The sequence below is a fragment of the Cetorhinus maximus genome, chromosome 1, assembly GCF_964194155.1.
Source record: "Cetorhinus maximus chromosome 1, sCetMax3.hap1.1, whole genome shotgun sequence".
Classification (NCBI taxonomy): Eukaryota; Metazoa; Chordata; class Chondrichthyes; order Lamniformes; family Cetorhinidae; genus Cetorhinus; species Cetorhinus maximus.
Genome location: NC_135879.1, coordinates 172,664,181 through 172,681,680, shown reverse-complemented (window position 1 = coordinate 172,681,680; position 17,500 = coordinate 172,664,181).

The window sequence follows — 17,500 nt, the reverse complement described above, 5'->3', positions numbered from 1 at the left end:
CAAAAGCTTTCTTTACAACCCTATCTACCTGTTACGCCACTTTCAGGGAATTATGTATTATGCCATAAGTTGCAAAATTGAAATATTAAATGTGCTAGCAATAGGAAGCAGAGGCGTAGTGGTATTGCCACTGGACTAGTAATCCAGAAACCCAGGGTAATTCTCTGGGGAGCCAGGTTCCAACCGCGGCAGGTGGTGGAATTTGAATCCAATAAAAATCTGAAATTAAAAGCCTAATGATGACCATGAAACCATTGCCAATTGTCGCAAAAACCCACCCAGTTCACTAAAATGCTTTAGGGAAGGAAATCTGCGAACCATACCTGGTCTGGCCTAGATGTGACTCCAGACCCACTCAGTTGTATCAAACCATTACAAAGTCTAAAAGGGATGAAACCAGCCAGACCACTCGGCATCAATCTAGATATCGGAAATGATAACGGTAAACTTAGCCCTGTCGACCCTGCAAAATCCTCTTTACTAACCTCTGGGGTCTTGTGCCAAAATTGGGAGAACTGTTTCATAGTCCAGTCAAGCAATAGCCTGACATAGTCATAATCACGGAATCATACCTTACATATAATATCCCAGACACCACCATCATCATGCCTGGGTATGTCCTGCCCTACCGACAGGACAGACCCAACAGAACTGTTGGTACAGTGGTATACAGTCAGGAGGGAATTGCCCTGGGAATCCTCAACATTGACTCCGGACCACATGAAGGCTCATGGCATCAGGTCAAACTTGGGCAAGGAAACGTCCTGCTGACTACAACATACCGGCCTCCCCTCAGTATGCCTCCATGTTGAGCACCACTTGGAGGAAGCATTGAGGGTGGCAAGGGTGCAGAATGTACTCTGGGTGGGAGACTTCATTATTGGTAGCACCACGACAGACCAGGCTGGCTGAATCCTAAAGGACATTGCTGCTAGACTGGGTTTGCGGCAGGTGGTAAGGGAACCAACGAAAAGGAAAAACATGCTTGACCTCATCCTCACCAACCTGCCTGCCACAGATGTTAGGAGTGACCACCGCACAGTTGTTGTGGAGACGAAGTCCCGGTTTCATATTGAGGATACTCTCCATCACGTTGTGTGGCACTGCCACTGTGCTAAATGGTATAGATTTTGAACTGATCTAGCAGCTCAAGACTGGGCATCCATGAGACGTTGTGGGCGATCAGCAGCAGCAGAATTGTACTCGAACACAATCTGGAACTTCATGGCTCAGCATATCCCCTACTCTACCATTACCACCAAGCCAAGGAATCAATCCCGGTTCAAAGGAGGGCATGCCAGGAGCAGCACCTGATATCAACCTTGTGTCAAGCTGTTGAAGTTGCAATACAGGACTACTTGCATGTCAAACATCATAAGCATCAAGCGTTAGTCAGAGCTAAGTAATTCCACAACCAATGGATCAGACCTAAGTTCTGCACCCTGCTGCATCCAGTCATGAATGGTGGAGGACAATTAAACAACCCACTGGAGGAGGAGGCTCCACAAATATCCCCATCCTCAATGATAGGGAAGCCCAGAACATCAGTGCAAAAGGTAAGGCTGAGGCATTCTCAACAATCTTTCACCAGAATGCGGAGTGGATGATGCATCTCGGCCTCCTCCGGAGGTTCTCAACATCACAGATGCCAGCCTTCAGCCAATTCGATTCACTCCACATAATATCAAGAAACGACTGAAGACACTGGATACTGCAAAGGCTATGGGCCTTGACAATATTCTGGCAACAGTGCTGAAGTCTTGTGCTCCATAACTTGTTGCGTCCCTAGCCAAGCTGTTTCAGTACAGCTACAACACTGGCGTCTACCCAGCAATGTGGAAAATTGCCCAGGTATGTCCTGTACACAAAAAGCAGGAAAAATCTAACTAAGCCAATTACTGCTTCATCAGTCTACTCTTGATCATTATTAAAGGGATGGAAGGGGTCATCAACGGTGCCATCAAGCGGCACTTGCTTAGCAATAACTTGTTCACTGATGCCCAGTTTGGGTTCCACCAGGGCCATTCAGTTCCTGACCTCATTACAGCCTTGGTTCAAAAATGGACAAAAGAGCTGAACTCCAGAGGTGAGGTGAGACTGACTGCCCTTGATATCAAGGCAACATTTGACCAAATGTGGCATCAAGGGGCCCTAGCAAAACTGGAGTCAATGGGAATAGGGGGAAAGCTCTCCGCTGGTTGGAGTCATACCTAGCACAAAGGAAGATTGTTGTGGTTGTTGGAGGGCAATCATCTCTGTTCCAGGACATCACTGCAGGAGTTACTCAGGTATGTTTCCTAGGCCCATCCATCTTCAGTTGCATCATTAGGGGCCTTCCTTCCATCATAAGGTCAGAAGTGGGGATGTTCGCTGATGATTGCAGAATGTTCAGCACCATTCATGACTCCTCAGACACTGAAGCTGTCCATGCCGGTGGACGATATCCAGTCTTGAGCTGATAAGTGGCAAATGACATTCACACCGCACAAGTGCCAGGCAATGACCATCTCCAACAAGAGAGGATCTAACCATCGCCCCTTGACGTTCAATGGCATTACCATCACTGAATCCCCTACTATCAACATCCTGGGGGTTAACATTGATCAGAAACTGAACTGGACTAGCCATATAAATGATGTGACTGCAAGAGAAGGTCAGAGTCTAGAAATCCTGTGGTAAGTAATTCACCTCCTGACTCCCCAAAGCCTGTCCACCACCTACAAGGCACAAGTCAGGAGTGTGATGGAATACTCCCCACTTGCCTGGATGAGTGCAGCTCCAACAACACTCAAGAAGCTTGACACTGTCCAGGACAAGGCAGCCCACTTGATTGGTACTACATCCACAAACATTCACTCTCTTCACCACCAGTGCACAGTAGCAGCAGTGTGTACCATCTACAAGATGCGCTGCAGGAATTCATCAAGGTTCTTTAGACAGCACCTCCCAAACCCACGACTGCTACCATCTAGCAGGACAAGGGCAGCAGACACATGCAAACACCACACCTGGAAGTTGCCCCCAAGCCACTCACCATCCTGACTTGAAAATATATCGCCATTCCTTAACTGTCGCTGGGTCAAAATCCTGGAACTCACTCCCTGACAGCACTGTGGGTGTACCTACACTACATGGACTGCAGTGGTTCCAGAAGGCAGCTCACCACCACCTTCTCAAGAGTAATTAGGGATGGCAATAAATGCTGGCCCAGCCATCGATACCCATATCTCATAAATGAATAAAAAAGAAATGCTGACCTTCATCTTGACTGGCATACAGAAAGGTCAGTTGCTGATCTTCAAGTTAATTATTTGTAGAATTTTCACACAACAGATGATTTTGGAGAGTTTCAGCAGCAAGCCTGTGTGTCACTTTGTGTCATAGACATAAGATGAGTCAACAAAGGTGGTCCTGTCTTCAGGCCTTTCTGCAAACCAGCCTTAGTACGGTGGAGCCAACGTCAGAACCTGTCTGGAGCAGTTGCAGCTTGTGCAAAAACCTACATGTTGGGGGATGCATTGCTGTTTCCTGGTGGGACTCAGTCTGTTTAGCAGGCGACATTCCAGGAACTTATGTTATTGAGAGCAGGGTGATGGGGCAATAGCTACATCGGTCATCAAGTGGTTTCCCAGAGATTCTGGATTGGCACCAGATGTTTGGACTGGGTAAAAGCCATCGACTCCTGTTGCTTTGCCTGTCTTGGTTGCCATCAGGGCACTGTCCACTTCCTTTGCGCTTGAGAAGTGTGTCTGCTCTTGGATTGTCCTGAGAGACTTTATCAGGGCTGTTTTTGCCATCTGCTTATTCTCCCTGCTGGGTGGTATCTATGAGTTTAGTAGAAGTTGTGCATCAGCATTGATTCTGGGTCACTGGTGTGGTTGTTGCTTGGCTGCTCTTGGAGAGTGCAAGAGTTTCCATGTTTTGATTTGCGTGCATGAAGTCAATGTTCTCCACTGTTTCTTGCCATGTTCTGAGACACCCTTAATCAAAGGACTCGAGGAATGCTGATGTCACATTGGGTTCTTCATTTTCCAGGAGCTGTTTACTTTCCAGGGTCCAACAAGGGCTGAAGGTTTTTCTGAACCTCCAGGGAACAAATTTAGTGGCTGCAGTTTGAGAAGTGAAGTGAAGCGATTGTAGTTCTCCGGGTTGGTAGGATCCAGTTAATCTATCTATCCGTGCAGATATCCCAGTTACTCTTTTGCAGATTCCAGCATGCTTTTAGCTTTGAGCTTATGGATGGCAGTTCTCAGCTAATGTGAATGAGGTTTAGGCGACGTTGAGAATTGGGGTACTGGCTGGGAACACATCAGTGGTCGGCTGTTACTGCCTTGGTTTGTGAAGCAAAGGTCAGGTGAGTAGCCCTTCTTCCACCTGGAGGAATGCAATATGCCAGGCTGCTTTACATCGTACACAAGTTTTAGTTCATGCATGGAGGCCCAGCCTGATAGTTGTTCTCCCACAGTGTTGTTTTTGAGGTACCCCTACATGTGATGTTGGCTGTTGAAGTCACCAATGTAGATGGTTGGATGTGCTGCAGGCTGTATTGCAATGTTGGGCAGATCAGTTGGCAGCTTGTAAACATTTGTGATGGTCAGCTTATCTACTTTGATGGAGATGGAGTAGAAGTCACCTGAAATAAAAACAAAAAGTGCTTGAAAAACTCAGCAGCTCTGGCAGCGTCTATGGAGACACCTCCAGGACACAGGAGCCAAAACCAGGACAAGAGTATAACTCATGCATAGGCTGATGGATACCATTTGAGGCAGCAGAGCCAGCAGCACTCACCCTTATCTGCCCAATAGCAGAGCTCAAACTGGCTCATTGCTACCTCACAAACATGGTAGATATCCACCTCAGGGAAGTTGTGAGAATTATTTCTGGGACATTGAGACCAACGCAGCTTGAGTAGCTTCTTATGCGAGTACGTATTTAACCTCGTGGGGCTGAATTTTACGTTGATCGGGCAAAAGTTGGAAGCGCGCCCAGCGATAATTAAGAGGGCAATTAAGCCCATTAATGGCACAATTGTCTGCTTTTCGTCGTCTGTCCATCCTTAAGGTTGGCAGATGGGTGATTCGGCCAGGCGGCCTTTACATTTTTCATGAAACCTTGTCTAAAGCCGGGATGAAATTTCTGTTATGAAATAAAATAAAAATAAGTATCTGTGGACAGCATTTATATCACCTATATTTTCAGGTGCCTGATTGTGATGCTCGGACATTATTTTCCTGCTTTTTAAAACTTTATTGGAACATTTTCGGGTTTGCAGCTCCCTGAGGCAGCTCTCTGCCTTCAGGGAGCTTTCTTTCAGCACTTGCCCGTGCCCGCATTGGCGTCACCACCCACCCACCTCCCGCCCCACCCCACCCTGGCAGCGCTGAGCTTTTCACCGCACATTTCACACTGGCTTGCCGTTAATTGGCCAGCCAGCATGAAATTGGGGTCAGGGGTCTATCACGGTTGACGGTCCGTTTCCAGGCCAATCCCAGGCCCACCGATTACTCCCGCCCACTGAGCTGAAAATCCTGGCCTAGGTTTTCATATGTTGAGAGCTTCAAAGACCATTGGTAGATTTTCTGGTTTAACACCAGGGGTTAAGGTGCCTTCTGGCCAAGAGCAGAAAGAAAACTGATTGGAGATTTTATTCCCAAACTAATTTTCCATTGATTTTTAGCTCATTAATAACTTAGACAATGTTTTACACCCAGGTACCAAAGAGGAAAACTACCTCATTTTTTTTTAGCCTTGGAAAGCTGCCTTTTAACGCAGATCAGTCTATGACATTTTTACATGTCAAAATGACAGAGCAGACTGCTAAACTGGTATACCCTTATAGCCTGGCAATGTCCATGAAAATAAACTAACCTACAGTGTTCAAAGTGTTAAACATAACAATGTAAGCAGTTTCATCAATGGAAGTAATCTATTGAAGCTTTTAGTTAAATTGCAGCATCCTGCTTCTCCATAATCTAAAGCAGGAACTTGCATTCTACATTGTCAATGTCAAACCCATTGCCTGCTCTACTCAGGGCCACCCAATTTCCTTGACCAGTTCTGAAACAGATGTTATACCCCTCATTAGCAAGTGTAAGGCGACTAATGTTCCTTTTAAGCAGCCACCCAGGATCTCAAACTGCATTTCAAAGATATGTACAGCAACAAATTTAAAAGGCCGATTTCTCAATCTTTTCCTGCTGGACTTTTTGAGGGGTCACATCTTGGGAAATCACAATGTCCAGCCTGTGACTTACTTTGTCTATTTAGTTTTAAAATATGCAAAGCATTAGGCTAAGTGCCCATGAGTTTTTTGAGATGTACTCCCTACACTATACTACAGTATCTCTGCAGCACTTACTTTCTTGGAGATCAATGTATCAACAGTTGAGCAAATATTCTGAAACAGGCTGTTCTTGACTTAGGTAGGAAAGCTTTTGATCTATCGAAATAATTTGCCCTTGTTGGGCCTAATAGCTTTTTACTGTCCCTAAAATCAACATTTTCTCATGATTCTGGCTGAAAACCCCTATTTAGGTAATAAAGGCCCTAAATCGTATGTCTTAAGACCGATGACATTTCGGAATTGGCGTGGTAATGACAGGAACACATATGTATTGTACCAGAACGGTGAATACAAATGAATAAGCCGACCTTTAAAAAATTATTATTGTGTCACCAGTTTCAGTGATGCAGCACATTAGTGCCCTGACATGCTTTATCATGGAGTGGTAGCTTGTGAGTTCCCTCCCATGATTCTTCACACAGTGAACTCCTAAATATCATACTGTATTTATATTGCTGCCTCTTGAGATCCCCAATCATTTTGATGGGGCAGCAAATTCCCCTGGATAGGCTTAATTAAATTTTAGCAACTAAAGATTATACGATCTTTCATTTCTCCCCATTTCTTTTTTTAAAAAAAAGAATTTCCCCATCTTTGGAGGACAGTTTTGGAGGTATGAAGGTGTGTCTGTGGGAGGTGCCTCGTGTCACCCCAAAGATGAAGCCTTAGGTTCCAACAAACCTGTCAATTTGTAGGGACATCATAGGAATGCTTCTGTCTGGACATTTGGTTGCTAAGAGGCTGACAGTAATGATGTTGAGGTCTGACACTCTCCCACACTAAATAGCACAATGAGATTCTGAAACTTAGTAAGTCAGAGCAGTTTGCACACGGAACAGTTGAGATGGTAGACTTTTTTCAGGACTTTGCCCACTCTACAAACCACAAAACAACAAGGGAATGTGAAATAAAAACAGATGATGTTGGAAATGCTCAGCAGGTCTGGCAGCACCTGTGGAGAGAAAAATTAAGTTGACGTATCAGGTCATGATCTTTCATCAGAACTGGGAAAAATTAAAAATGTTATGGCTTTTAAGCAGGTGAAATGGGGGAGGGTGGAAAATACATAGGGCGGAATACAGGAGACACTAAATGACAAAGGAGTTGGTGGGGCTTAGCCAAAGGGGGTAGTGATGGAACAAGTAAAGAAACAAAAGATGGGTCCAGAGGAGGTGTGAATGGCAGAGTAATAAATAGCTGCCGTCTGAAAGCAAAAACAAGAAAAATAAGATTAAGAATGAAATCTGCAAAGAAAAGAAGACAAAATGGTGGTTGGGGGTGGGAGGGTAGTGGTCAGAGTGGGCAAGAGATGGTCTGAAACTGTTGAACTCAATGTTGAGTCCAGAAGATTGTAAAGTGTCTAATTAAAAGATGAAATGCTGTCCTTCAAGCTTGTTTTGCGCTTCATTGGAAGAGTGCAGCAGGCTGAGGACAGAGCTGTCAGCATGAGAGCGAATTGGAGAATTAAAATGACAAGATCGGGGGTCATGCTTTAGTCTGAATGGAGGTGTTCTGCACAGGAGTCACACATTCTATGTTTGGTCTCCCCAATGTAGAGGAGACCACATTGTGAGCAGTGAATATAACACGCTAAGTTTACAGAAATACATGTAACTTGCTACTTCACCTGGAACAAGTGTTTCAGGCCTTGAACGGTGAGGAAAGAGGAGGTAAAAGGGCAAATGTTGCAACTCCTGCACTTCCATTAAAAAGTGCTGTGGAAAGGGGATGAGCTGGTAGGGCTGATAGAGGAGTGGACTAGGATATCCTGGGGGAATGGTACCTTTGCAATTCCGAAAGGGGAAGGGAGGGGAAGATGTATTATGTGGAGCATGAAGGTTGCCGGCAAAAATCTCAGCTGAAAGTGTTGCCAGGGAGGCTGAGTATTTCACTCAATAGACATTAGAAAGTTTTTATAAAGTTTACTGATAGAGGAATGAGATTATTTGCATACTGCTGCTACAACTATTCCACTACTGCAACTACCACTGTACCGTCCTTTGGCAATTGAAATTTAAAACATGTTGCTTAAAAAGGTAAAAGTTTTAGCAGAGGCTCTGCTACCTGCACTTTTGTTCCGATAATGGTGTTTAGGGCAACGCACAGAACAAACAGGAAATACAATAACCTCACTCTACACCAATTACAAATGGTGGGTGGAAATTAACATGAGTTAACCAGCATTAGTGCATATAACAGCATCAGCCCTTAGCTGAATAGCAAAAGGTTTTGAAGGGCAAATTGCTGTTCTGCAAATGTGAGCCATGCAAATCAGAAACACCAGTGCCTAAAGCCAGAGAGAATAACCTGAGACAAGAGGTGGCAAGCTTGGGAATGGCAAAGGTCACTAAAGGATTGGCCCCCACAGTTCAGTGAAATGTCCCTGCAGCTTCTCCTCCAGATGGCCCAGGAATGGCATAATAGGCGTAATATATTGTTCCCCACAGATGGCAAGGAAAGGCAAACATGCATCACCAATGAAGCCTGGATGGAGATTGCGCTGGAGGGCAGCAGTCGTAGGGTCCAGCAGCACAATTGGGCCCAGTGCTGTAAATAGGTCAATGACCTCCTACGAACCACAAGGATAAGTCTGATTGTGACTGCCCCAGGACCAGTAGCCTCTGGAGCGATAGCATTATGTGGGTCGCAGGCCTTTGCCCCTCATTGACAGGATGTCCCTAGGTGCGAGTGGATGTGTGCAACACACATACGGGAAGACCCACCATAGTCCTGAGGGTTGATGGACAAGGAGGTGAAGAAATTCCCCTGGTCTGAAAGCTTGCTTTACCCTTCTGCTTGCAGGAGAAAAGGGCCAAAAATGCCAGGGAATTGGCAAAAATGGGTGGAGGTGTACCAGTCCTTAAGATCTCAGCATCTGTGGAGATGGAGGCTCTAGAACTGGCAGGGAAGCAGGACATCCATGACATTGCGGGTGGAGAGGTTGATGTCATAGGCAATGACAGTGAGAAGCTCTTGAAAGTGGTACCACCCAGTGGGCACGAAGGAGGCCCATGACGCACACGAATGAGAGGATTGATTAGAACTAATTGTTTGCCTTACTCCATGCAGGCGTCAGGACTCCAGAGAGACATGTTCCAGTCAGAACTGAAACTCTGCATTCCAGCTCTGGGGAGGAGGGCACCCATTTAATAGAGGATGCAACATCACATCATTCACCAGTACAGATACATTCACCTTGGCGGGAATGTGTTTGCAAATTGGCTCGTGGTCACAACCTGGTGAGCACATCACTGACACTCAGGAGCAGCTGATGGAGGCTGTGACAGCTGAGAGACCTGACAGTCAGCACACTGCTGGAGGCCAGGTCCATACTGAGCCCTGAGCTGATGACAGACATCTGGCGTCAGCCATAGTGAATCTGGAAGAGTTGCTGCATCAAACAGGGAAACATCTGACAAAGCTGCCAGAGACACTGTGTAGAAAACTGCTGACAATGGAGAAGTCCATCCAGGCCACAGGTTCTGCCATGTCTCAGGTTGTGAGCACCTGGATTCCTCCTTGGAGGGTTTGGCAACCATAATGGAGACCTAGATCCAGGAGAACATTCAGTGGCTGCTGGGTATCAGATCTGTATACCATTACTTCAGCATGAGCTCAGTGCAGCAATGGCTAGGTAAGAGGGGATGGCGAGCCTCAGGTCCCATCTAGGTCAATGTCTTACTCTGGTATCCAGGGAGCTGTCATCATTAACAGAGAGGGAGGAGGAACTGCAGGTTGTCACATCTGAGGGCTTCTCTCAAGGTGCTCCCAGGTTAGAAAGGCTCACCCCTCCCCCTCTGCCAGTGAACTGAGAGCCTCCAGTGGAAGACGCCATAGAGGAAGTCTCTGCTCTGATGAGAGTGCCACTCCACATGCCGTGGTCTTCAAGGCCTTGAGTATCCAGTGGATGGTTGCCAAGGTCATCTCAGGCAGCCGGGCAATGCGCCCAGCAGCCTACCTCCAGTTCAGCTGCAGATGCAGGGGTTACACCTCGTCATAGCAATCAGGTTATTTCAGAAGATAGCTTAATTGTGGCATGGATGTACATTTTCATATGGCCTTTAATTTAATGACAGGCTTTGTCCCTCTAAGTTGTTGTGTGTGGCAGTGACTTCATTGTGTGGCCATCTCCCTTGATGGGGCAGTGGGCATGGAGAGGCTGTGTGATGGATGGTGGAAATGTTGTCAGTGTGGGGGAGACATCTCCAGTGGTGGGTAAATGTATGATCTTTCAGGGAGCTCATGGATGGAGGAATCGAGGCTGAATGAGGTTTTCGCTAACCTTCCTAGTGTACTGCTTCAGTGCTCTGACTGCAGGTGCAGGCACTAAATGATGATGTCCTACTTCCTCAGCTTCCTCCTCCACATCCTCTTCCTTGTTCAGGTTTCCTGCACCTCATGCAGATTCAAGGCCTTTGCTGTGCAAGATTGTGAAGACCGCAGCAAACTACAATGACCCTGGAGGCCCTCATTGGATCATATGCAGAGCATCCCCAGAACAATCTATGCACTGGAATCTCATTTTCAGAAGCTTTGTCATCACTAGGGTGGAGACATGGCACGTCTAGTATGGTGCCTCGGCCTCAGTGCTAGGGGTTCTCATCAATGGTAACAGCCATGGTTTGAGAGTATTTATCCAATGAATCATGTGAGAGGCTTGAACAGAACAATAGTTGTGAGTGCCAGAGGATAAATGAGTCATGACTGTTTCCCAGGAAGCGGGCACATACCTGGAGGTTGTGCTTCCTATGATTACATACCAGCTGAGGAGAATCCCAGACTGCAGGCTGGTTTGATGAAGCTTTGATAGCCATTGTGTGCAACCTATGAATCTCTGTACATGTGGGAAGCCTACACTGGTACTAAAGACTTTCAGCCTAACTATCTGAGTCCATTTGGAATCACACAAACTCTTCAGCCTTTTTAAACAGGGCATTAAAGACTTCCCTGATGCAGCGATGTGTGGCCGCCTCTGATATCCCACACATGTCTTCAGTAGATCCTTGAAAAGTTTCAGGATGTGTAAAAATATAACACGATGACGATCTTTACTGCCACTGGCATCGTTTACCCACCCAGCACCAGGTTGTCCTGCAGCAGAGCGCATAGGTCAGTCACTGTCTACAATGGAGAGATGCAGCCTTCTCCAGCACTGTCACTCAGATAACTGCAGGTAATTGGTATAAGTTCTCAAGATTCTGTGAACCCCTACAAACGTCTGCCTTCCTGCTTCTGAGAGCAGCTCCTTCCCTATCGTGTTTCCTGCACCTTCTCTCTCAAAGAGATTACAGAAATTGCAGCTGTAAAAAGGCTGACCCTCCAGTCAAGGATTGCAACCTCACCTGCAAAACCACCAACTTTTATTGGACAGACAACATACAACAGATAAAAACAATTTATACTGTATGTGAAGAGAGTGCTGATTGGTTGGCAAGTGCCATGGAGAATGCACCACTGATGGTGACTGACAGTTAACTGCCAAGCATTGCTTGAAATTTAAACCAGGCAGCTTAACCCTGATTGGTCAAGCCATTGACCTGAGGAATGAGTTAGAGTCACGTAGTTTGTTTAGCTGAAGTAGGCACAGTGCATGTACATGTTCTTTCTGTTTGCAAAGAACAGGGCCCTGTGTATTAATATCTGTAGCTTCCAGTACACGCAAATGCGCCACATTGTGAGCCCAACTGACAATCTTAAATTGGTTGTCAGCATAATTCTTAGCACATTGAGGATTATTTAGCAAAAGTTGTCCAATCGCGGAATCACATCTAATGTTGGACACTGTGTTATGCGTTTTGCAAGCACGGCCTGGTTGGAAACGGTCTGTACTTTGTTCGTTGCAAACAGTAGCTGGAACATACTATTTGGTACAATCTGCCAGTCTTTGGGACGTACAGCCTACATACCTAGCATCACACTGGCACTGAAACATATATACCACATTACTCATTTGTGTGATAGGCAGAAAGTCTTTTCACTTTGACAGCAGGAGCCTGTTACTGGTGAACACCGCTAGTGTTGCTACTGCGTAGCAGCAGCATGAAACAGCTAACTTCACCTGTTGCTCAAAATTTTGAGATACCTTACCCTTACAGAGTAATCTGAGGTAAACTGGACACTTTCTACTGCTGAAAGTGACGGCCTTAGGCCCATTCATGCGTTTCTATAATATACAGCGTGAAATGATCTGATCAGGGTAGCCATTATCCCACAGGATGCCTTTGATGGAACCTATTTCAGCATCAAGCTTGCATGGTGAGCAAATGGCTTGGGCCCTATTTACAAGGTTGCCAATAAGACCAATCTTACAGTGTGTGAAACTGTAGGAATCACAACGCGTATACTGACCAGTGAAGGTAGGCTTGTGGTAGACCGTGGTAGAGAATCCCCTGGCAGATTTCTCAATTAGTACGTTAAGGAAGGTGGTTTTATTTGACTGCTCCATTTAATAGGTGAATTTGAGCACAGGATGGAGCCCATTAAGACATGTAAGGAAATTGTTACAGGCAGCTGTGGATTTAAATATTGCAAACGTATCATCCACATATCAGAAATATGCAAGGGGTAGGAGGTTAGGTGTCATTCCATCTAAGACATGTTCCTCATGGAACCCAACAGAGATGTTTGCGAGAGCTGGGCCTTGAGGGGATCCCATGGAAACACCATTTATTTGGGTATACATGGTGTCATTAAAACTGAACTCAACTGTGTGAGTTCATAACTTCAGTGAATACTGATTCACACAATGGTGGCGGATCGAGATCACCATGATATAGTGCTGCAGTGCAAATATCTATGGCAAAACTGGTTGTAACAAATTGCCCAACCATTTGGCCAGTTCATATTGTGCAGAGCCGATCATAGATAAGATGGTGCGTAAAGCAACATCACTTCTGTGTATCTTGGGCAGCCCATGCAGAGGCGGAAGCAGCGAGCCACGAAGACAAACTCTGTCATATATATCGCGCGGTAGCTCATCGCTCTTACACAAGTCCAGCAAGCATTTTTTTACCTTACTTTCAAGCAACACTGTCCAGTCATATTGAGTGGCAGGCCCGATGGATACGAATTCGGACCTGTCATTAAGAATGGTGTCCATTTTATTGATATAGTTACGCTTGTTAAGGATGACTATTCCCATCTCTTTGTCAGGATTATTGGTGTGATGTTCGGATTCCAAACGCCCTGTCAGACTTTCACATGGAATGCAAATGTCTTACAGCATTGTGAGGCCTTAAGACTAACCCAGAATGACACTTAACCTCCTCACTCCCGCGTATTTTCGATATGCGGATGATACGTTTGCTATATTTAAATCCACAGACACATGTAACAATTTACTTACATGTCTTAATGTGTTCAAGTTCATATTTGAAATGAAGCAATGAAATGAAATCCCCTTCCTTAATGTACCAGTTGAGAAATCTGTCAGGGAATTCCCTATTACAGTCTACCGCGAACCTACCTTCACTGGTCAATATATGCGTTAGGATTCTTACAGCTCCACATGCTATAAGATTGGACTTATCGGCAACCTTGTAAATAGGGCCCGAGCCATTTTCTCACCATGCAATCTTGATGCTGAAATAGGGTGCATCAAAGGCATCCTGCAGGATAATGGCTACCCTAATCAGATCATTTCATGCTGTGTATCACAGAAACTCATGAACGGGCCTAAGGCCGTCATTTTCGGCAATGGAAAGTGTCCAGTCTACCTCAGATTACCCTGGAAGGGTAAGGTATTTCAAAAATTTGAGCAACAGGTGAAGCTAGTTGTTTCACACTGCTACCATGCAGTAGCAACACAAGTGGTTTCACCAGTTACTGGATGCTGCCATCAAGATGAAAGGACATTCTGCCTATCACATAAATGAGTAATGTGGTATATGAGTTTCAGTGCCAGTGTGATGCTAGGTATGCAGGCTGTATGTCCCAAAGACTGGTGGATCACATCAAACAGTATGCCCCAGCCATTGTTCCCAACGGGCAGAGTACAGACCATACCCAACCAGGCGGTGCTTGCAAAACTCAAAAAAAAGTTTCCAACATTAGATGTGATTTCACAATTGGACAACATTTACTGAATAATCCTCAATGTGCTAAGAATTACGCTGACAACCAATTTAAGTTTGTCAGTCGGGCTCGCAGTGTGGCGCATTTGTGTGTACTGGAAGCTACATATATTAATACACAGGGCCCTGTTCTTTGCAGGCAGAAAGAACACGTACACACATTGCACCTATTTCAGCTAAACAAAATAAGTGCCAGGCATTCGCTGACTCATTCCTCAGGGTAATGGCTTGACCAATCAGGGTCAAGCTGCCTGGTTTAAATTTCAAACAATGCTTTGCAGTTACCTGTCAGTCACCATCAGTGGAGCATTCTCCATGGCAATACCACTTCCAACCAATCAGCGCTCTCTTCACATACAGTATAAATTATTGTTTTTCCCCTTATATTGGTATTCTTGCGAGTGTCCTGATGACTGCAAGACAAAAAGCTTAGACATGTCTTTTCTTTCAGCAATACTCAAGTTCTGTACTACCAAAGAACATGTGTAATACATTATGTACTGGGGTCTAAATACCACCATATTAAGCTGTATTATCCACTATCACTAGGTGATAGTTTAAAGGGAACTACCACTTATCCCTGCTTCAAAGAAGACACACACAAAGGCCTAGAAATGGCTTGAAACCTAAGCATCTTATATGACAAGTGGCATACATGAGCACATTGTGCAGCCATTCACAATTCACACTCTTAGTAATTGCAGGAAAAGCGGTATTTCTAGGCTACACCAGCTAACATCATCAATGTCAGCCAATTTGCAGCCAATTGCCACATCAAGCAGGTGATAGATGTGCTCTTTGCCAAGTGCAACCTATGGACACAATACAAGACGAGGAACAGGGAATTGTACCTGTACATCTTTGCATGCTATGAAGTTGGTATAAAATGACAGAGATCACATCATGGATATCTAGGCCAGGTTTCTTGGCAGTTGTCAGGTTGATTTTCGCCTTCAATTTCCCTCATGTGTTCCTCCCAGACAAAGAGTTTGCTTTCACCAATTACTCATGATACCTGTTAGGAATCTGAGTATAGATATTGAGGAGTGCTAGTCACATCTCTACAAGCACTGATTGAGTACACAACTGGCATTCTCAAACAGAGGTGTAGTGCAGTACAGTCCTGAGCTGAGATTCATGACAGTATTCTGCATGATCTGTGATTTTGTTCTGCAAAGCAGGCAACCCTGGGAGAAAGCTGCAGATGTAGAGGAAGAGCAAGAAACAGCAATTCTGTCAACTTCCAATGCTGCATGACAATAAATCATTTACGAGTGCCTCAGTTCAAACATCTCTCCCCATTGCACCAACAGTAGCTCCTACCAGCATATCCAGTCTTTACACATTCCAAATTAATGCCCTCAAATTCTACACCTGTTTAGGTATCAGAATGACATTATAAAGTATGTTCAAACAAATACCAATGCAAAGAAACCATGGGCAACACTAAACTCATTCAGAATAAACATTGAGAAATCAAATGATTCATTTGATAACTGTGAATAGAAGGAGGCAGGACTGATTATTAATTATCCCCAAATATAAGGGGCAGATTTTTCTGCCTGTCAGGCGGGCGGGCCCAACCCAATCTCCAGCGGGCGGGGAGCCGATCTCCGCCGGAGGAGCGGGCTGCACCGCCATTTTACGTGGGCGGGCCAAAAAATCCCTAACATGTGCCCCTCATGTGACAATGTCACATGAGATGGGACACGTTTATAAATTACAGTAAAACTTAATTAAACTTTTTAGAACCCTGCATGAAACCTCATCCTGCCAGGGCTCCTGGCCTGCCCGCCAACATTTAGGTTGGACGGGCAAGCCCTTTAATTGGTTAAATGATCCTGTCAATGGCCTTAATTGGCCATTGACAGGTCGGCGGGCCCACAGCTGATTTTGCTGCGCCCCCGCCTTCCTGAAAATTTAAATGGGGCGCGGTGACGTCGGGGGTTCCGCCCGATGTCATCCCGTGTCATTTTACACGTTGGCGAGTGGGCCCCACCCCCTGCTCGCTGATGGCAAAATTCTGCCCAAGGTGTTCAGGAAAGATAGGGAAGGAAAGAAAGGAGGAGGGTTGACAGTGTTGGTTAAGGAGAATATTACTGGAGAAACAGGATATCCAGGAGTGATCAAGGACAGAATCAATTTGGTTAAAGTTAAGAAACAATAAAGGTGTTGTTACATGACTCGCTGCATTCCACAAGCCACTAACATGTGGAATACAGGAACATGGGAAGATAGGAAATAGGAGCAGGAGTAGGCCATTCAGCCCCTCAAGCCTGCTCCGCCATCCTATTAGATCATGTCTGATCTCCCACCCCAATCCAATTCTACCACACTCTTCTAATATCCCTTGATATTTTCAACATCTGGTGAATCTATGTTGTATTCCCTCTATGGCAATATATCCTTCCTTAGGTAAGGAGACCAAAACTGTACACAATACTCCAGCTCAGGTCCCACCAAGGCTCTATAAAATTTCAGCATGAATTCTTTACCCCTGTACAGTACTCAAATCCTCTTGTAATAAAGGCCAACATACCATTTCCCTTTCTAATTGCTTGCTCCACTTGCATGTTAGCTTTCAGTGACTTATGAGCAAGGACACCCAGGTCCCTTTGGACATCAATACTTACCAATCTCTCACCATTTAAAAAAATACCCTTCATATCTGTTTTCTGAACAAAATGGATAATTTCACATTTTACTACATTATTTTCCATCTGCCATGTTTTTCCCCATTTACTTAGCCTGCCTGAATCCCCTTGAAGCTTCTTTGCATCCTCTTCACAACTCACATTCCCACCTAGTTTTGGGTTATCAGCAAACTTGGAAATGTTACATACAAAACATTGATATAAATTGTGAATAGCTGGGACACAAGCACAGATTCTTGTGGCATCCCGCTAGTCACAGGCCGTGATTTTCTGTGCCTGTCGGCACTGGGCATGTTCGGCGGCATGAGTGGACAATATGGCACGATCGGTTTCACAATGGTGTGAAACCAATTCGCGAGCATCCGCTCAACCCACCAATGACGGGCCGCGTTTCCCGCCATCGGACGTCGGGAACCTCATTGTAATACATC